Source organism: Chiloscyllium plagiosum, unplaced genomic scaffold (genome assembly GCF_037043375.1).
Source record: "Chiloscyllium plagiosum isolate Xiang-an unplaced genomic scaffold, Cpla_swu_hap1 HiC_scaffold_14, whole genome shotgun sequence".
Classification (NCBI taxonomy): Eukaryota; Metazoa; Chordata; class Chondrichthyes; order Orectolobiformes; family Hemiscylliidae; genus Chiloscyllium; species Chiloscyllium plagiosum.
Window position 1 is genome coordinate 95,270,201 of NW_028270152.1, and position 22,288 is coordinate 95,292,488.

Here is a 22,288-nt window from a genome sequence, read left to right on the forward strand (position 1 = left end):
TTTGATCTCATTTTATTCCATTTCAATAATCATCTTATTTAACCAAGTTTTTTCCAACTTTTCAACTGTAAATAAAATTATAAAGTAACGTCAGCAATCAAATAAACAAAGTAATTAATCTGACGTTTGAGGTGCTCAAAACATGAGGAATTTGGCTGGAATGATGAGAAGAGACAGGGTTCGAAATAGTACCTCTCGTCGTTATCTGCTATCAGCCACTTTGGTGGGAATACTCGGCCTGAATATGGGGGCACAGAGCTACAAAAATAAATATTTTAGGTCCCTCCCCTCGGCAATGCTTCAAATACAAAATGTGTTTATCTGTTTGTTCATTGATCGAAAATTGAGTGCCTAATGCAATTTAATTGCTCCCTTGGAGACTGTCAGATAAAATAAATGAAGGGCAGTCTGAATATTCACAAAATTAAACAGCTCAACTTGGAAGATTGAATTACTTGCGAACGATCATGCATGGACCAGTGAAAGGGCTCTTCTATGCCATTATTTATCCAATAGTTGCCGTTGTTGGAATCCCAGGTAAGAAATGAATGACAAAGAAAGTACTTAGTTATTTGGAAATCTTCACTGAAGTTCCTTTTATCCCTTGCCCAATTTTCTAAGATTCACCCCTCTGTAAACGTAAGGGACATAAACCAGGAACATTTAGATGGTATTGTCATTTTGTTTATTGTATATTATTGCATGTTATGAATCATTACAGAGAGTTATAGTGCATTATTTGCACTTATATCATTGAGAAATGTAAGATTATATTCAATGATTTATGACACACATTTCACTTACTAGATAGTGCATATATGAATTAATAAGTAGTATTGCCTGAACAATAATCTGTTGCATTATTAAGGATCAAGTTTACTTTTAAACGAAATTAAATGCCGTAGATTTAATGGCATATGAGCTGTAGTTTAGCCATGTCGTGAAGTGCATTTTCCTGCACCGATCTTATATTGACGTTGATAAAGAAGATCAGCCATGACGTAGATGAGTGGCATGGTGGAATGGCTGAATCTATTACTGAATAAATGTCTGCATGACACACATTCTGTTGGATGCATTGTAATCAACAACTGTGTGCATGGGTTTAAAAAAAGTCTATAATGCTAACTTATGGTGTAGTTAATTACGTAAGCTGCAAATGTGCAACTACCTTGAGTGTTGCAAGGAACTAATATTTGATACTTTTCGCAGAGGTGTATAAAAATAAAACTGAATTTATTCTATTTCAGATTTTTGGCTCATGTTGTTGCATTTTCTTTTGCATTTGACGTTCATCTTTTAAAATATGCATTAATTATTAACCAGTAAGATATCTATTTACTGTCGTGACGAAACGTTCCTTTCACGTCTTGATCACGTGTGCACATGGAGTGGCTTTAGTTTGCAGACACTGCAATATGAATAGTGTGGTATTTCACAGGAAGTTTCACAAACATATTTTACACAAAGGGAAACAGGAACAGATGAAGAAGTTGATTATCAAAATGTTGGGGTATGAGGAGTGATACAGAGAAGGAAAGACTTTGAAGAAGAGAATTTCATATCAAAATTAAAGGCATTAACATCGCATATTGAATGTTAATTAGCATGATTATACAAGGGGGTCGATTTGGAGAAAATTTGACAGCTCAGATAATAATGGGAAAGTGAACTTTCACGGGTATCAAAAAGAATACTGTTCACTGAAGAGAATAAATTGCCACCAGTGGTGCGAATTTGCCAGTGAGCAGAGGCCTGAAGCCCAATGGTTTGGGTGTCAGTTGTGGTTGTTTCAGACCATTCTACTCACAATTTCCTATGAATGTTGGTGAGCCTGCGTCTGGAGATGCCACCGGAGAGGATAAGAAGCGTTTCAGTGTCAGATAGGGTGAGGCAGTATGTGTTTCTTGGGGTCCACTTGGAGACATCTGTCTGGGTAACATTTAGGTAATGCCTTTCATTACACTTCGTACTTGAAGAAACTATTTAACTTTTTTATCCAACACAGCCAACTTGATGGCAATTGCAATTCTGGCCCGAGGAAGGTGCGGACTCTCCAGGTGCATCACCTACTATTTGTTGGCCATAGCGACGACAGATTTCCTTGTTATTGTCACCGGATGCATCCTTAACCGAATCAGCCGCATTTACTTTAGCTACAGTGTTCTATCCACCACCCCCATATGCAGACTGACAACAATTCTGGTCCGCTGCAGCCGGGATGGCTCCGTCTGGCTAACTGCAGCCTTCACCATCGACCGTTTTGTGTTCATTTGCTTGCAGAGCCTGAAGATCAGATACTGCACTGAGAAAACTGCGTTGCTGATCATAGGAATGATCTGCATCCTGAGTTGTGTTAAAAATTTCCCTTTGTACATCATCTACAGGCCCTTCTACATCCTGGATGGGGTAGCCTAGTTCTGTGGTATAAAGACAATCTTTTATACTTTGCCAGTCTGGCAGGCCTATGACTGGATGGAACACATCTTAACCCCCTTTCTTCCATTCCTCCTCATCCTGCTACTCAACGTCCTGACCGTAAAACACATCATCACAGCCAGCAAACTCCGTCGGAAACTTGTACATACTGAAAATGGCAGTGACTCCGAGATGGCAAACCGTAAAAGATCCGTCGTCCTGCTCTTTGCCATTTCACTCAGCTTCCTGCTGTTGTGGTCCACCGAGGTTGGACATTTCTTGCACTTACGTATTAAGGGTGATGCATACTTCAACAACTTGAATTTCAAAGACTTAAACTACGTCCTGCAAGAGACAACGAACTTGTTCCAATTACTCAACTCCTGCAACAATGTATTCATCTATGTGGTGTCCCAGAATAAGTTCCGTGAGGAGTTCAAGAAAGTGTTGCTGTGTCCTTTTGCTGTACTCATAGAACGCTGTAAAAAATAAAATATCCGGAAAACATCTACAACGTGTTCACCCTCAATTGATGTACCTCATCATGGACCACTCTCAATCATGGTTCAGTAAGTGACGGATTGTAGTTTTATCTACTTTTCTGCAGTCTTGCTGTAAACATTTCTTCCACTTTTTTTTTGTTTCACATCACCAATATGCTTACATGCGCATCGAAATTGTGCAGTCAGTGCTCGTTAATTGAAATTACTTCCACCCTTCCTTCCTGCTTTCATTCCTTCCATCCTTGCGTCTTCTTCCCTTTCTTCATCTCTTCCATTTATCCTTTCTTCCAAATAATAAACTCCTGCTCAGCATTCTTGCTGTGGCCAAATATTTATGTGTATTGATAAGGCAAAACACTGAGGTTTACAGCGCACCTCAATCCTCCTGACTGCATTTCTTCACGTTGCAAATTTTAACTGAGTTCTGGTTTAATTAGTCGCAGCTAAGTCACAAGAAATGCCAGCAAACTGCACCCAGATTTTCTCAAGTTTAATTTACTCCCATTGAGGAAACTCGTGTTTTGAAGGAGAATCATACCAGACTCAAAACCTTGTTGTTGTTTGTCTCCCCACAGATGCTACCAGACTTGCCGAGATTCTCCATCATTCTATCCATTCATTTTATGAACCCCTTATTTCATTCAGCACCTCCAATTCCAGCACTCTGACAGCAGCCCTGCGGAATGACTTGTACTGAAGTGCTTGTTTCCACGTTGCATGACTCTGTAACTTCCTGTTCTATCCACTCTCGCATCCAATCATTTTAAAGAACCCAGGAAATCTACAGTTAACACATGTTACTTCAAAGAAAAGAATTCTGGCCTGGAGATTCTCTCTACAAAACTGCTTTTTCTTAATATCTGGACGTAGTCCAACGCTGATATTTCCAAAGATAAATTGCGAAAATATTGACCATTGGGCACATGGAAATATGTTAAGGAGAAACAAAAGGAAAATCCAGACACCGACTTTTTTTACACTTTAGAAACTCTTTGGGAAGGGGATTCAGAAGGGGTAGACGGGTTAACTGTCCAACTGGGCACAGACATTCAAAGAACATTCCTTTACAGTCTGGGCCATTGCCCCTACTGTTCTGGGAGTAAAGAACTGATATGATACATTGAAACTAATTTCATTTCCACACCTCAGACATTCAAACCTCATCTTGGCTCTGCAACAAGGAGGAAACTTAGGAACAGAAAAATAACACTGAGAAGTTCGAAGTGAGACAGCTGTGATTGGAGGAAAGCTGTTTTCTGTTGGCAAAAATGAGTCTTCAGAGTGGCAATATGCATCTTGAACTCACTGACAGCCTGCTTTCGCGGTTAATGGAAATGGTGGAATTATTTGTATCTCTCGTGCGATTGTTCAGTATATTCTGCTGTTAACCCAGAGGCTAATCTTTCAGGATCAAGGTGATGACTCGTCCTTGTAAGACATGACTCCGTTGCACGTCAATAACCCACAATACCTGTCTTAAGTACACATGATGTTTCCTTATGTGCAAGATGTTATGGCAACGTGTACCACAAATTCACTGCCCTCAGCCGAAATAAATTTCTCTTGGTCTCAGTTGTAAAGAGCTATCCATTCCCTGTGACATTTTGCCCTTGCATTTCAGGCTGTATAACTGGTGAAATTGTCTTCTCCAAGTTCACCCCATCCAGGTGTTTGCACATTCTCCCTGTGACTGCGTGGGTTTCCTCCTTGTGCTCCGGTTTCCTCCCACAGTCCAAAGATGTGCAGGTTAGGTGAATTGGCCACGCTAAATTGCCCGTAGTGTTAGGTAAGGGGTTGCGCTTCGGTGGGTCGGTGTGGACTTGCTGGGCCAAAGGGCCTGTTTCCACACTGTAATGCAATTTAATCAGGCTTCTCAGCATTCCACAACCCACCACCAAACTATATTGAGTACAGACCCAGAGTCCTCATCCATTCCATATATGAAAGAACTTTCATTCCCGAATTCATTCTTCTAAACTACTTTGAACACTCTCCAAAGCCAGCACATCTTTCCTTAGTGGCAGAGTTCAAAATTGCTGACAAACATGTGAAACATATTCTGACCAGACCATTATACAGTCTCAGCGGTATGTCATGTCTGATCTTAATATGTCCTTATTAAATGAATTTTCTATTTAGGTTTCCCTTCAGTACTGACAAATAAACCTGCATGTTAACCTTAGGAAAATACAGATTAAGCAATGCTAAATCCCTTTTGAACTTCAGATTACCGAAGTCGTTCCAATTTCGAAAAGTCTATTTCTCTGTTCCAGAGACCGATGTATTTTATTCCACCTGTCAAGTTTTTTTTTTCTGCCCATCCATTTCGGCACAGTCATTCTGCAGACTGCTCGCTTCACCAATGTTTCTCGTTCCTACATCTTTCGGTTGGGTTGTCAGCAAATTGAGCATAAATGCTTTCTGTTCCTTCGTATAGATCTTTACTGTTTAATGTGAGTAGTTGTGGTCACAAAACGGATACCTGCAGAACTCGAGTGAACAGCTTTTGTCTTCCTGAGAAAGAAAGCTTTATCTGTCAGTCAACCCATCCTTGATTTACACCCAAAACACCAGTTGTTAGAAAAGCTCAGCAGGCCTTGCAGCCTCTGTGAAGACAAATCAGAGTTAACGGTTCGGGTCCAGAGACTGTTCCGAAGGACGGTGAACCTTCCTCCTTTGTTTTTGACAGTTCTATGCCCCACGTATCATTCCGTCGTATATTTTTTTCCGCTTGTGCCACGCGGCAATTTTTCAAAGGCCTTCTGGTAATCCAAAAAAATGACGTTCACTCGTCCCCTGGCAAACAAAAACTGTCATTGGCAGAAGTGGGTAGTGCGGACGTTGGAGATTAGTGTCAAGATTACAGTGGTTCTCGAAAAGCACAGCAGACAATGCAGAATCAGAGGAGCACGAAAATTGACGCTTTGGGCAAGAACCCTTCGGGTAAAAGCAACACGCTGATCTTGACTAAAATTGTCATTGCCTTCTCAAGTAAATGTACAGGTTTTGCAGGCATGACTTTTCCTGGAAGTCGTGCTCATTCTAAAATCTTAGCAACAGCACAACATGTGCTAACTGGCACCATCTTCTGCTTCCCATCCTACATAAACATGGATATTGCATAAGCCATTTTGGCTCCTCGGACTCTGTCCATTATTCCAGCGATTTCTTATGCATCACCAAAAGTGCTTCTACAATTTCTACAGATATTCTCTTAGAGGTTTTGACGTAATCCATTGGGTTCGAATAATGTATCCACCTTCAGAACTTGCAGCCTCCCCAGTATCTTATTAGTAGTGAGAGCCACGATACACAGCTCTGTCCTGTGACATTTTTGAAGTTCTGGTAATCTGCTGCGAGTGTTGATCACCATGCAAACTGTTGCAATGTACAATTTCTCTGTTCTCTATTATTGCTTCCCCAGCTTTAATTCTCAATGGTAAGTTGCCCGCTTATTTCTCTCCCAAAGTTTTAACATACATAAGAAAAAAAAAACACTTGCAATATTCTTAAACATTACTGGACAGCTTATAATTTCATCTTCTCTCCGCATATTATTTCCTTAGTTGTCCTCGGGTGTTTAAAGGCTTGCAAATCATCTGAATTCAACACATTGTGAAAGTTTTAATTTATGTTTATGGTTCCCTGAAGTTTTTGACAATCATCTTTGCCTCGTTCTCCCTTTAGTATGCTTCCTGCTCCTTGACAAATTTAAGCTTCTGGAATTACACGGTGAAGCTCCTGCAATTCCAGGCCTGTTGTCTTCCCTTCTCGGCTCCCCTTGCAATCAACTCTGGACAGCTCCTCCCTCATTTTTTACACTGTTACATTTGTTTCAAAATTCTTCCTCTCAAATTTTAGAGTGAAAGCTTAATATAATAGTTCACTACAGCCAAAGGATCGTTCAACTTGCGCTGCCTGTTCAAGGCTACCTGATTTCACTTCGACAAATTCAGAATAGTTTGATCCCTAGTTAGGCCACATTCGGGGTACTGCGCCCATATCTGGTCGCCTCTTTGCAAGAAGGATGTGTGGGCTTTGGAGATGGTGCAGAAAATGTTTACGAGGATGTTGGCTAAACGAGAGGGTATCATCTATTAGAAGACACTAAAGAAAACGTGGATAATTTTCTCTGGGGAGTGGAGGTTTAGGAAAGTCTTGATAAACGACAATACCATTATGCGATGCATAGATTGACTTGACAGCTAGAAACTTTTTTCCCCAGACTTGATATGTCTAAAACTAAGGGGCATGCATGTCAGGTCAGAGTGATGAAGTCGCAGGAGATCTGACGAACACTTTTTTTTTGTACAGGATATGACAGGAGTCTGGAACGTACTGCTAAGGTGGGGTGGTGGACACAGATGCAAAGGGGTGGTTAAAAAGACAAATGCATGAAAACGCAAGGAATGGGGTGGCATGGACCAAGAGCACGCAGACGTGTTGATTGAGTAGTTTCATTTGACGTCATTTGCAGCACAACATCGTTCCTGTGCAGTATAGATCTATGCGCTATGTTCTCGTTCTAGTTGGCTTCAGAAAAACCTTCACAATAAAAAGAAAGTCTGATCTAAGGTCTGGGAATTCATTTTCATATGATCTATGGCTAACCTGGTTGTCGCAGTCCACCTGATTACTTAAATCTCCGACTATTATTATAACATTGCCTTTCTTAAATGCCTGTTGCATCTCTCCATTTATTTTCTGTACCATGCCCCCTAACCGATCCTGAGTACATTTTGGCGGCACGTACAACCTCCTATTGTAGCCTTTTCTCATTTTATTTCATTACCATGCATTTTCTCAGCTCTGTACATAGAGACTCGGGGCCTTCTGACGCTGTATGGCTTTTTGTTATCGACTTCATTTTATTTATTTCTAGGCAACGACATCCCAGCAGCCTGTCTGTCTGTTCTTTCGTTGGGATATGTTCACTTGGTAATTGATTCCCAACTCTTATTCCTTTATGGTATCATCTCTGTGATGCCCAAAACATCACACTGACAATTGCAATCTGCAAACAAGGTCATTTAAATTTTGTATTATGTGAATGTTCAAGTTTTACATGTCAGTCCTGCATTTACCACTCCTCTTATCATAGTTGCCCTCTTATCTGCTGTGCTGACCGTTTGTTTCCTGAAATTGTCAACATTCCTTGCCCTGTCACTTTTTCTAGAAATTCTAAAATCATCTCCAAAGCCTATGCACCCTATCCTCTCACCTGCTTTAATGAGATCAAAATCTTCATGACAACCTCATTTAAGATTTTCACTCGGATTCTGGTTGCAGATTAGTTCTGGTGGAGCGTATTCCAATGTTTCCAACTCCTTCCTGCCATAATTCAGATAGCAGTGTCCCATCAAGAGAGACCCCTCTTTCCTGCTCCACTCTGAACCCTTCGATTTACTTTTTTACTTTGCTAATTTCTCTGCAAATTATGACCTAACTCATGGAATAAACCATATATTTATCTTTTGAATTCTTGCTCAGTTGTTCTGTTCCTAATTACTGATATTCCCCAAACAAGATCTCCTGCCCACTCTCGCCAATGTTGCTTGTCCCCAAACGGATTAAAACAGGTGAAACTCCTCCATCTCACTCCAACATCTTTTCACGTCCGTTCAACATTTCACTTCCGTTCACCTGCTGTATGTTTCTGCCTCACGAAACATAACTTCCATGAAAAGCTCCCCATCCCTGGAGTTCGATGTTCAGTCTCCAGCTCATCGGCTACGAGCTGGATTAGTCATGCAACTAATTCTTGCTTCAGGTGTGATCAGCACAAACTGTGTGGGGTCCACCATCTCCCACAAAATACAGGGGCAAAATATTGTTTTACACTGCATGTTTCTAACTAATTAAATCGAATCAAATATGTATATTCAAAATTTCCTACAAGTCCTTCTTCAATGAAATATTTCTCCAAATGACCTACAAAATGAAAATAACTCAGAAAATATATTTAAATTAGAAGCTACTAACCACCCAATGAATTACGCTGTTTGTTTTGATATCACTTCCCTGACACTTTTTCTGATGACTGAGGGTCCTTCCAAGCTGGCTTCTCTCTCTCACTCTAATTCCCTCCACGCTCCCAGGTAAGTGTATAGGCCTCAAGCCTCAAGTTCCATTTTTATTTCCTGCTTATTACTAATGGCTTACCGTACTAATTTCTCTTGCATATTTGCTGCAAATTCCTCCCAACTATTAAACTGCAAGATTTCCCCCACCCAGTATCCTACAGGCCTTCACCGAACCAGTGTCCGTGAAGTCTTATCCCACCAAGTATCCTGCAAGTCTCATCCCAGATAATATCCTGCAAGGCCTCTTCCCACCGAGCATCCTGCAAGAAGACTTCCTACCCATATCCTTCAACATCTCCTCCTACCCATTATCTTGCAAGATCTCCTCCCCTCCCCAGCCTCCTGCAAGGCAGTTCCCAACAAGTATGCAACATCTCCTCCCACCCAGTATCCTGAAAGAATTCCAACCCATTCTCCCTAATTGTCCACCTCTGCCGCCACTGCACAGAAGTGGGGGGGGGGGGGGGGGGAGGGGGGCATATTCCACTCGTGGCCATCTATCTTGAACAAAATTACTTCCGTTCCAGCCAGACAGCTCTCCGCTGCAACACCTCCCTCCTGTATTCTAGTGATTAGGTGGTCTGTGTGAGCTCTGACAAATGAATAAATGCACACCAAGCACTTCCTTCTCTATGCTGTCTACGTCTGACTCTGCTTTTATGAAACTATGCATTTTAACTCCAAATTCTCCGTTCAGCAACACACCCCAGGTCATTAAGTGTACCAGTCAGCTTGGAATCTGCATTTCCAACATGCAGCACCTCGCATTTGCCTAAATTAAACTCCATATGCCACTCCTCAGCCCCTTGTTCCAGCTGATCAAGATCCCATTGCATTGTTGGTTAATCTTCCCTGTCCATTACACTTCCAATTTCTCTGTCATCTGCAAAGTTATGAACGATACGAAACATTCATATGAATGATGAAAAGCAGTGGAGTCAGCATCAATCCTTGTGGCACAGCGCTGACCATAGACACCCAGTCTGAAACGCAAAACTCTACCACTGTCCTCTGTTTTTTTTTTTAACCATCGAGCCTTGAGATATAACCTTGCTAACAAATCTCCGAGGAGTAGCATGGTCACATGCCTTACTAAATCGACATGGATCACGTCTACAGTTCTGCCCTCATAAATTCCTTTTGATACTTCTTCAAGTAACTCATTTAAATTCGTTTCACATGATTTCCCGCCCAAAAATCTATGTTTATGAAACCTAATCAGTCTTTCACTTTGCAAATATATGTAAATCCTCATCTTCAGTATTCCCTTCGACAACTTGCCAAACACTAATGTCAAACTCACCAGTGTATATTTCCCAGTTATTCGCTTACCACATTTCTTAAATAGTAGCACCACCTTAGCTATCCTCTTGTCTTTTGTCACCTCACCTGTAACTATCGATGATACAAGTATATCAGCAAGGGGTCTAGCGATTACTTCGCTACCTTCCCACAGAGGTAGACATTACACTTGATCAGGCCCTGGGGATATTTTCACTTTTATGCGTTTCAAGACGTCCAGCACCTCCTCCTTGAGAACATGGTCATTTGCGCGTTGTCAACAGCTATTTCCCCACATTTTATTTCTCCCATGTCAATTCAACAGAAAACACTGATACAAAATATTTGTCTCATTTCTCCCCACCCTCATGCAGCTTCACACATAGGTTGCCCATCTGATCCTTGAGGGGCCCAAATTTCTCCCGATTTACCCTTTTGTCCTTAATGTTTTATAAACTACCTTTGAATTCTTCCAAATCCAATTTGCCAAAGCTATCACATGTCAACTTTATGAACTCCTGACTTTCCTCTGAAGCATACTGCTACTGTCTTTATATTGTTGTCAGGATTTTTTTGCTCTATCCTTATCTGATATGTGGTTCCTTCTTTTTCTTAACTAAAATCTCAACTTCTTTGGTCATCGGCTTTCCCTGCAGCTAATACCATTTCCTTTCACGCCAACATGAATCGTTATCTCAGTTTTGAAGGTTTCCCATTTTCCAGCCCCCCCCACCCCTCCTTTAACTGCGAATATTTGCTCCCAATAACCCTTTGAAGATTCTTGCCTCAACATCAATTTTAGCCTTCCTAAAATTTAGGACTTCAACTTTGGGATCCGTTCTATTCTTTTCCGTCACTATTTAAAAACGAATAAAATTATGAACTCTGGCTCCAAAGTGCTCTCCTACTGCCAACTCCATCACCTGCCCTGCCTTATTTCCCAACAGTAGGTCAAGTCTTTCACCTTCTGTAGTAGGTGCATCCCCACACTGAATCAGAACATTTTCCTGGACACTTTACAAATTCCTATCCATCTAAACGTTTAAGCCCATAACAGTCCGCGTCTATGTTTGGAAACTTAAAATCCCATACCGCAACCATTCTATTATTCTGGAGTATAAATGAAATATCCTGACAACTGCTATGTCAACTTGCCGCTGACTATTTGTGTATGTGTAGTAAAATCGCAAGAAGGTGATCATCCCTTTCTTATTTCTCACTTCCACCCAACTAACTTCACTGGGTGTTTTCCAAGGAAAAACAACCCTACGTACAACAGTATTGCTACAGCGAATCAAAACACGCCACTCCCCCATTTTGGACCCTGTCGCCTTCAGGACTCATATATCGACTTCAAACATCTTGCAGCCGGAACAGCGAATATATGTTTCCCTTTGGACCTCTGATAATATTGATATAGTCTGAAGTCTGGTTTCCGGATGCAGGAATATTCCATCACAAGATAGACCTCATGTGGAGAATGATTGGTAACGTCAGGACAAAGCTAAAAGATAATGCTCAAATAGATTACGACAACAAGTCCTCTTGTCCATGCCTAATCCACATTGCGAGAAATTGTTGGAAGCAGAATCAATGAAAACATTCAGAATGACATTGGAAAGTCACTTTGAAACCACAGACCTGCGCAGCTGCAATTAGTGTCTCGTGCCAGAGGACTACAACTCGTTCCATGCTTTTGTTGTTGTTGTTTTCCAATGAAACGACAGTCTGAATGACTTCCATCTGTACCAAAAGTTCTTCAGACTATCATGCCAATGTTTTCTGCAACCTATGTGTTAGTCAGGGCGCTTTTCTTCAGAGTAGGATGCGCACAAACTTATCAACATCTAGGTGGGTGGCGCAGCACAGTCCCACTTCGCACCCGGCTGGCCTCCCCTCGCCCTGTTCCTCGGGACAGTGACCAAATGTGAGGGGAAATGATAAAACAGGACGCTGATGTCACACTCGTCATTCTGTCCCATTCAAAATCCTAAATTTGGAAATGATGGGTCATAAAAGGCACTATCGTGTGACGATGAAATCAATTTAAGAAATTATTTAGTCCTTTTCTAATTTTTTGATGAGACGTTGTAATGCAGAGGTGCAGAACTAGCTACATAATATGACTTGAGTAAACAGTTTGGTAATGCTTGTTCATACTGTACACCCTGAATAGGTGTAACCAGCTCTCACCTGGATCAATATTTCGGGTTTTGCTTTCAGTAACATCAGAAGCCTTTGGGATCTCAAAAGTGTTGGAAGTTTCAGTGTATGTCGCCTGACTGCTATTCTTTCTGAATTGTTTTTCTTGATAAGTTTCTTTTCCTCCTTGGTTGGAAAATGGCATGTGCGAATGTAGGTATGAATTTGCCTTTTTGCCAACTGCTGTGTTTGTTAGCTGTTACTGCAGTAATATTTATTGTATCCATTATTCTGCTATTTTTTCCATTAGTTGACTTATTGTAAATTCTTCCGTCTTTTGTTCATATTTTCACTGGATCGTTTTATTACGTTGTTCTTGCGTAACGTCGTGTATTTTGATCAATCAGGACACTTCACATCTCCATATGTGGGAAGAAAAAAGTAAGAATCGAGGCGACCATCTTAAAATACTTTTGCGGGAGTCCGCTCTGTTGTCTAACACTAGTCAGACAAAAGAAGAACACTGCTCAGCAGGTAGAAGGAAATTAACGTTTTAAATGCAACCCTATTCGGTTTGGTGCTCGAAATTCAGTTTCAACTGCAGGAAGGGTGAGTTCATCGCCATTGTTTGGTTAATAACAACAGATGGCATTGTTATAAGTTGAGGCATCATTGGACCATTCTGTCAGAATCCGATATTAGTTTTATTTCACTGGTTCACACATCCTCAAGGGAAAGATCACTGAATTCACTGTTATTAGTTTCCCGAAGTTGAGATCATCAGAATTCTTGAGGAGGTGTTGAAGTGGGGATAAACCAATGACAACTGGAAAAAACATTGAGCTTCCAGTTCACATCATTCTTGGTGGTCCCTTGCAAACTAGGATGGCTGCCTTCCACTGTCAAGGTGAGTATGTAGCTGGATATACAGAGCAGTAAGACTACCACAGGTTCTACTGAAGAAGTGTTGTTTTTGAGGCATCAACTTCTACAACTCCTGATGTTGCTTGGCTTGCTGTTTTCTTCCAGCTACCTAGCTGTTTGTTGTGTTATAATTGGCATAGGTCGTGGACACAGAAAGAAGTGGGTCGAGCAGTACGATCCTTTCGCTATTGTTGCTTGCCTTCCATTTTCTTCGTGACGGCAATTCTCAAGGTGCACGACGCCTTGCCACTGCTCCGCCATGTTGGACGGTCTTGGGCGAGTGATTCCCAAATGCCTGCGGTATTTTTACACTGCATCTGTGAGGCCTTGAGTGTATCACTTAAGTTCTCCCTCTCTCCACCTGGCAGTCGTCTGCCGTTTAGAAACTGAGAGTACAGTATTTTCTTGGAGTCTCGTGTCATTCATGCTGACGACATGCTCTGCCCATCACTGCCAGTGAAGTTTGGTGAGTGCGCAATGTTGGGGTGTTAGGCTGGTTGAGGAAATTTGTCTTTCTTCCAAATAGATTTGCAGGTTCTTGCCCAGATAGCGATGGTATGACTGCTCCAGCGGCTTGAGCTTCATGCTGCAGACTGTCTACATCTCAGAGCTGTATCAGAGTACAGCAATAACCATATCTGCGTATACCATAAGTTTAGTATCGGATCCGATGTTGCTGTTCTCGACCAGCCTTTCGCTCAGAAGGCCGAAGGCTGTGCTCACATACTGGAGACAGTGCTGGATCTCGTCATCAATATCAGTCGTAGTTGACAGAATAGTGTCCAGGTACTGGAAGGACAAAGGCCTCATTATGGAGCTTAATCATCGAGTTTGCTCCTCAAAACCGGGCCAGTTTGGTGGAGCACCTTCATCCTGAGGATGTTCCTGGCGAAACCCATGCTTTTATTTGTCTCTTTTAAGATGCTGATAATAATTTTGAGTTTCCCATCTTAGATAGCACACACTCCAACAGCATCGATGACACTGGGTTGAGTTAAGTTTGGTTCTGGTTTGAAGGTGGTTGAGGTTGACTAATGTTGGCTGTTCCTGTAGGTTAGCCCCACTCCAGTGGGAACATGTCGGCGGTGAGGCGAAGTATTGCAACAAGGTAAATCGAGAACAGCCTTTCTCTGTTCCGAATGGGGAATGTGACAGTGAGGGAACATTTGTCATTACCACGACTTCCACATCGTCATGGAGCAAGTGAAGGATACTGATAAATTTCGCAGTGCAACCAAAGTGGAGAAGGATTGTTCTCTGCCTTTAACACAGTCAATCGGGGTACTCGGGCAGACCACTTGTTACTGCCCTTCCAAGTCAGTCATCACAGTGACTTTGAAAGATGTCAGATTTCCATTAGCGCCCTTCCTAACTGTAATCCTGGTATCCCTCACACGGGGGCAGCGGGTCAAGGATGCAGCTCATAACCATCTTACAGAGAAGAATTAGGAATTGACCAGAAACTTTGAGCCAGCCAATGACATCCACGGCCCCTGAAAAAAAAGAAAAGTACTAATACAGATATAACTGTTGCCTCCTCTTTAAAACGGGCCCATACCGTCCATAAAACTGTGACCCAGCGCGCAGAGTTTCCATTCATTGACAAGCAGTTACCCTGTCCCGTGATAATAGCGACTTGGGGGACACAAGTCATTGATGTAACATCATTCTGAGACAGCGTATGTTATTGAAGGTGGGAAATAGAACAATCGTCTTCAAATATCTACGTTCCTTTTACAGAGCAGAGAGCACAATGCGGCTTTTCAGGGATTATTTTCTGACAGCTTATTGTGAACACATTGTAAAGTTTCTCTCATTTCCCCATCATAATTTGACCCTGAGTTTGTAATATCCACAGGTCTGATATTTTCCGATTTTCAGAGATTGGTCATGAAAATCCAGTCAGTCAGCTGCTGTAATCAGACATTCAGACTATAGGGGAAATGGTGACATTAATCTGTTGCTACGACCCGAGCTGGAGTCACTATTATTTATTCGTACCAACAAAACCGACCGCCTGTGTTCATTTTGTGAAATCATGAAGGAGCTATGAACATAAAGCAGATTTCACTGAAACTTGTTCCTCCATCGGGCTCCAGGCTGCGAATAAATTCACCAATGAAACCATCTCGGGACTAAAGATGATGGCCTCTTCAGTGACGTATTGAGCTCTCATGCTCACAGTGATGGAAAACAGACTGAACCGAGAACGAAAACTATTTATGTCTTGATTTCAAGTCTTACATTGGCTTTTGTGGACTTGCATGTGCTGGTATCTTCAACAGACGACAAAGTAATTGACATTTCTTGCTGCAGTAGTCTTCACATTATTCGATTTCTTTCAGAGGTCAGCGTGTATCTCTTCTGTGTATTGAAATTCTTGCTCCTGTCTGCCTTTACAGAAACTTCAGGACCACGACACAGACGATCAAGAAGCAATTGATGTGTGAGATGTTCTATTTTGGCAGGAAAGAAAGAGGTTAGCTACCGAATGATTGGGGAATAACTGAATACCTCCACTCTTTAACAAGGATATGTTTTTTTTATTATGGTGTTTGCCTTCTGTATGGAGCCTGAAAATACGACCGAGTGGTGAAGGTGATGTGTCTCCTCGAGGGAGTTCAGTATCAATTCTGAAGAAAGAGTTTTGGAGCTGAAGTGTTGAATATGGGCTGAAGGGCTGTTTCTGTGTTTTAATATGATGAGATAAACATTTTTTTGCAGAAAATTCTCTCGGATCAACGTATTGTTAAATGAAAAGTAAACGTAGAAGGAAATGTCATTGGAAAAAAGGCAAGCTTTTTCTGCAGATACCCTCGTGTTCCCGCTGGTAGTATTTACTGCCTTTGCAGTCGTGGCACCCATTAAATAACCGGGCGGCGAGTCAGAATCTATTGTTCTTACACAAAATTCAAAATTACCAGCAAAGACAGAGCAGCTCCTTCAGAATCAGAGACTCGTTGCTCATAGAAGTGGGAACAAACTGAAGGAAACATTGAAATCCTCTGCCTGAGACCTCACAACTAAAGTGTGACAAAAGAAAAAAATGTCATTTTTTAAACGTTAACGAATATTCAGGATTAAATAAACCAAAGAACAGCGGAATCCGGAGAAATTTAGCAGCATCAGAATTCAATTATGGAGTCCAGTGCCCTTCATCAATGTCCATTTGGAATTATCAAGTATGGTAGATACCGTGGGCAGCACGGTGGCACAGTGGTTAGCACTGTTGCCTCACAGCGCCTGAGACCCGGGATCAATTCCAGCCTATGGCTACTGACTGTGTGGAGTTTGCACGTTCTCCCTGTGTCTGCGTGGGTTTCCTCTGGGTGCTCCGGTTTCCTCCCACAGTCCAAAGATGTGCAGGTCAGGTGAATTGGCCGTGCTAAATTGCCCGTAGTGTTTGGTAAGGGGTAAATGTAGGGGCATGGATGGGTTGCGCTTCAGCGGGTCGGTGTGGACTTGGGCCGAAGGGCGTGTTTCCACGCTGTAATATAATCTCATAATCTAATCTAGAACGGTTGTTTTCACAGGTGGGATAGTCACGGGCAAAAGTGTGTAATCATAGAACAGGGAGTAGCGCATTTCAGATTGAGATGAGATGTAATTCCATTTTGCAGTGTGCAATATATCAATGAAATTAATTGGCACAGGCTGCTAGGGTTGATCAATGACATTCAAGGCTGAGAAAAACAGATATTTTTATCACATTCGGGAAGAGGCAAGAGAGTTGACTTGAAGATGATCAGGTGAGCATTATCTCATTGAATAGTGAAGCACACGTTATGGGCTGAATGAACTAGTACTGTTACTATGATGAATGATTTTAATACGAGCATATATAACCAACCTGATGGGAGTTTGAGAACTTGAAACTCTTCTTAACCATTCATGGATCCGAACACGCAGGGGAAAACACGCGATAGGGTTTGATGTGAATGATTGATCTGGTATACACCACTCTGAGCGCATTTGTGCTTTTGTGACCATTCTAGGAATTTGTAGGAGAACAGTGAAGTGCTTGCTCAGTTGTGTCGGCCTGGGGCGTCGATACTGCGATTTTCTTTTACTTTTCTCTGTGCACGTTTGTGTCCTGCTGACTATTTTATTGAACGTGTCCTCCCTCAAATGCAAAATATTAAGCCATCCCCAACACCTACCCCGATTTCTGATGTCTATCCATTCCCATTTCAGGGTAGATTTATAAGGCAGATGAGGAAAGCAAGGCAATGCTAATGCGAATCTGACGTTCAGTAAATCCTTGAAATCACAAGCCACTGGTAACTGATCCTCGTCACTGAAATCAGTTCCCCGATCTATTCCATCGAATCACCCATCCCGGACAGCTTCCTCGTCGATACTTATGAAATTTCTGGCTCATTGTAAGGTCCACTGTGCCAAACTCTGTTTCTTGTATTGCACATAAATTATTTCGATGATATTCAAAGTGGTATGTTTAGCAGTTTGACTAGCAACAAGAAAATTGTGTCAACATAGAACGAACGTTATTCAACGTTTTAGCCCGCGCTGTACCTGTTCTGGGAGTGCACTTTCAATTTAAGTATTTAGGGTTGCTTGGGTTGGTCATGCCATTTCCTGTGATGATGCCCGTTCCTCTGGTGCTGTCATGTACTGTTATCTTTCTCAGAAGGTGGTAAATGTGATATGAGTATATGTGTTTGTTAATAGACTTCTGGTTGGAATGCCATGCTTCGAGGAAATCTCATGTGTGTCTCTGTTTGGCTTCCCCTGGGACAGATTTGTTATCTCAAACGAAATGGTGTCCTTCCTCGTCTCTAAATCAGGATACAAGTGAGAGTGGACCATGTCATTTTGTTGCCAATTGATTTCATGTATCCTGGTTGTGAGTTTTCTGCCTGTTTGTCGAATATCGTGCTTGCTATAGTTTGTGCAAGGTACTTCGTAAGTGACGTTAGTTTTGCTTGTTGTCTATATGGGGTCTTTCAGGTTCATTTGTTGCTGTTTGGTGTGTTTTTTGGTTTGTGGGTTACCATGATGACAAGACGTCTGCGTAGGGCGCCAGTCATTTCGTATGTACCTTTGATGTAGAGACGAGTGGCTAGCATTACTGGATGTTTTGTCTGCTTGCTTGTGTTTGTTGCTCAGAAATTGGAAGAATATGTCTATTGGGTAAACGTTCTTTTTGAATATGCTGAGGGTGTGATTTTACTCTGCTCGTCATAGTATCTCTGTGCTGCAGTGTGTGCTATCTCATTGAAGTAATCATCTTATGCAGCTTCGTTTGTGGGTGCTGGGATTCTTGCATCTGTATTTCACTATTTGGTCCAGATGTGCTGTTTTCCAGTCGACACTCGTTTGAAACCTCTCATTGGCTCTTTGCTCCACTGTGACATTGACGAATGGCCGTTTGTTGTGGTTTTCCTCCTCTTTTGTAAACCTTATTCCAATAAGAACATTATTGATGGTCTTGAAGGTTTCCAATAGTTTGTTTCGTTTAGTGATGACAAAGGTTTCATCCGCATAGTGGACCTAAAGTTTGGTTGTATGGTTGGCAGACCTGTTTATTCGATTCGCTACATTACTGCCTCTGCGAACAATCCTGATATCGGAGATCCCATGTGTGTGCTATTGATTTGTCCAAAGGTTTCGTTACAGAAAGTGAAGAGGGAGGTAAAGTTTCGGTCCACTTGCATGGAGATGCTGTCCTTGCTAATGAAGTTGTAATTGGTGTATGTGACTTTGTTTCTTCTAATATTGCAGCCAATATTTCCTTGACCAGGTTGATGTTGATGGATGTGAACAGGGCTGTTACGTCACTAACATCACCAACCCAAGGAAACCTGATCACATAATAGAAAGCGGTCACTAACACCATTGCTTCACCGAAGGCACACTGATGACGTTACATAGATTGGTGATGAAAAGTCTGAAAATGGACGTTTCGGCTCAGCGAGAAAACTTACATCGGGTAGAGGCAATTTTCCTTTGCAGCTAACGTTATGCTGTCTCTGTCATGAGACTAATTAATGGGGATAATATAGTGGGAGATTTGCACACCGTTTCGAACTCTGTATTGTCCCAGACTTCGGAGTGTCTGATATGGACAATGTAGATGTATATTTACTCTCTATATTGCACCTTTCTATTATTGTACTCATTTTAAAGATAAATGATATATAAAGTTTTCACAAGCGAAGTGGTTCGCATTTTGGCCTCTCAGAGCAAGAAAACAGGGTTTGATTACACGCTCGAAAAACTATCTCTTTGAAGTTTGCATATTCTTCCCAAGTATGCGTTGTTTTTCTTTGACTGTTCTCGCAGTCTCCCACAGTCCAAATATGAACAGTTTAGTTGTACTGGCCATGGGGAATATAAGAATAGGAGGATAGGTTAATGACACAGGTCTGAGTCGAATGCTTATTGGACTGTCTTTGTGGGCCTCGAGGGGTTGAATGGCTTGTTTCCAAACTGCAGGTATTCTATGATACCACGTGTGTGGTGATGCAATTTGGGAGACTAAATGAAAACAATACTTCACTGTAACTGTCAGGAACCAGAGGCGCATTGATATGCGGATGGATATTGAGGTGCATATCCGTAGCTCTCTGAAAATGTCAACAGACCTAGGTACAGTGCTCCACAAGGTGTATGGCATGCATGCATTCACCAGCCAAGGCACAGAGTATAAAAGTGAGGAAGTAATCTTACAGATCTTAAATCCTTTAATTTAGGTCACGTTTGAATTGTTGCATCCTGTACTGTACGCAGTATTAAAGATGGTTGTGAGGCTTTAAAGACCATGTAGAAAGGGCCATCAGGATGTTGCTTGGATTGAACTCTATTGGTTTTATTTTGCATTGCTCACATATAGATCCTGCGAATTCACCCAAAACAATACTAAATGCATTCTCTCTGATGATGAATTGCAGCCATTTCCGGTTACAGATTATAGTTACGATTAACAGAAGAATATACGCCTATGTAGCTCTCATTTAACAGGTGCAGATGTGGTCTGAGATTGATAATCAAGTGACTGCCACGAATCTCCAACGTGCTTACTTTCTTATTATTCTTGTCGACCTCAGGAACTTCCACAAATTCCCATACTATACTTTCATCAAAAACATTATGTCACAATGTTACCCATCCGCGAACCCCAACCCTCCAGCTTCACCATGCTGCACAATGTACTGCAGTGTCGCCAACTCGAAACTGGAGTGACAGTGATCGATGAAGTTTTGCACTCCCAAAAAAACAAGTGTCACTTAAGAATTAAAAGTGAGCACGGAGCACAGTGTCTAATGTTCAGATAAATATACAAAGAGTAATTATGGGAAAGGTTTGGCGGCCAATGGTAGGGGATGTCTCAAAAAGGTCTACGACAGTTCATTGGGAAACGACTATCAGTTGAATAGTCTCATTGATAAGGGAGCAAAGAGTGAATTTGCTACTGGAGAAAAGGAACGCGTGTAGGGTATTCAATTAACGTTTTGCACTGTCCTTTGGTGGCATCACTTATTCTCGCAACAGCATGAATCTGCGCATGGGATATCTTTCTTTGATCTTTGTTGAGTCGTGTCTATTTTGGCTTTCAATGCCTTCTGGGGAGTGGCAGTCTCAGCTGCAGCACTTGAAAGCACTGTTCTTCCCTGTTGTCACGGTCATTTTATTTCGGCGGGTGTGGTTTTCTTAAGCAGCATGCCTCTGCATCACTTCTCCTCATTTTAGACCTCAGTGTAATTCCAGCCTCCAGGGAGTGCGATCGCTTGCAATATCCTCCCACCTCTTTAAGTTCATGTTCAGTGACTTCATCTCTCTCTTTCCGACTTTGAAATTAAGCTATGGCGCATTTTTGTTGTTTTCCTGAAGGCCAAGTCCCCTTACAGGAGATCTTTAGGGATCCTCCCGTCGGATATGCAAAGTACGTGGACCAACCAATGGAGACAGTGTTGTTCGAGCAGGGCGAAGAGACTGGGTTTCTGGGCGCACGTTATTGACTCACTCAATCCAGGATGCGTCACTGGCTGCAAAGATGGAAGGTGTTGAGAATACGGTCTTGTCTGGAATACAGGCTCCAGTTCTTGCTGACTTAAAGCTATGCGCTGATGCCACAGGCCCTGTAGAATGCAACTTTAGTGTGCATCATCATCCTTCTGTTCTCGCTGGCTCTCTTTGTTAGCCTGACGAATGCCGAGGCTGCGCTTCTGATCCATTTGTTGAGTCTTGGAAGAGACTGTCTTTAATAATGGGGCCAAGGTTTTAATACTCACAGACTACCACCAACTCGAGCTGTGTATAATGAGAGATTCCGTCTCTGCTGAGCTTCTCTGTCTGGTCTGCAAGTATTTCATCTTCCAATGACGTGATTAACACCATCCTTTTGTCTGGGTGTTGAGTCTTCATGCATTGATGCACTGTTTGCTTGGAGGCTTGACGTTAGGAATTTTCCTTGGGCAATGTCTGACCTTGCAGCAAACCAGAAAGTGATCCGTGTCACAGTTGACACTCTGAAAGGAGTGAGTCGTGACCATGTTTCTCAGGTGGCGGCGGCAATATAAGGTCTATTTGGTGCCAATGTTTGGAGCAGGGGTGTCTATTACCAAGTTTCCTTTACGAACGAGAGAAATGCTACAGAATCCATTGTAACATCGAGTCCAATTCAGTCACAAAAATAATTCAACATTGAGAAGTGAGAGGTTTTGAATAGAATCTTGTAATTTAAAGTTAAGCATGCACTGTGAGTAACTGAGATGCACCCAAGAATTTGTTATTAACTGTGGAAATTATACTACAAGCAAATTTACAGTTTTACCTAGTCATGGCGGCTGTGTCCGAAGGCTGTACAATTTCAAACTTCGCGGTTTTATTCAGGAAAACTCTTTTGATTACTTCAAACAAATTCCATTATTGCCTTTTCTTAATTTTTAAAGTAGATGAAAAAGTCAGATCATGAGC

General features: G+C 41.9%; 1 pseudogene; it reads left to right on the forward strand.

The window, feature by feature from the left end:
- The first annotated feature begins 467 nt into the window (after window positions 1-467).
- LOC148148055 (galanin receptor 2a-like) lies at window positions 468-21,330 on the forward strand (annotated as a pseudogene).
- The last annotated feature ends 958 nt before the right edge of the window (window positions 21,331-22,288 follow it).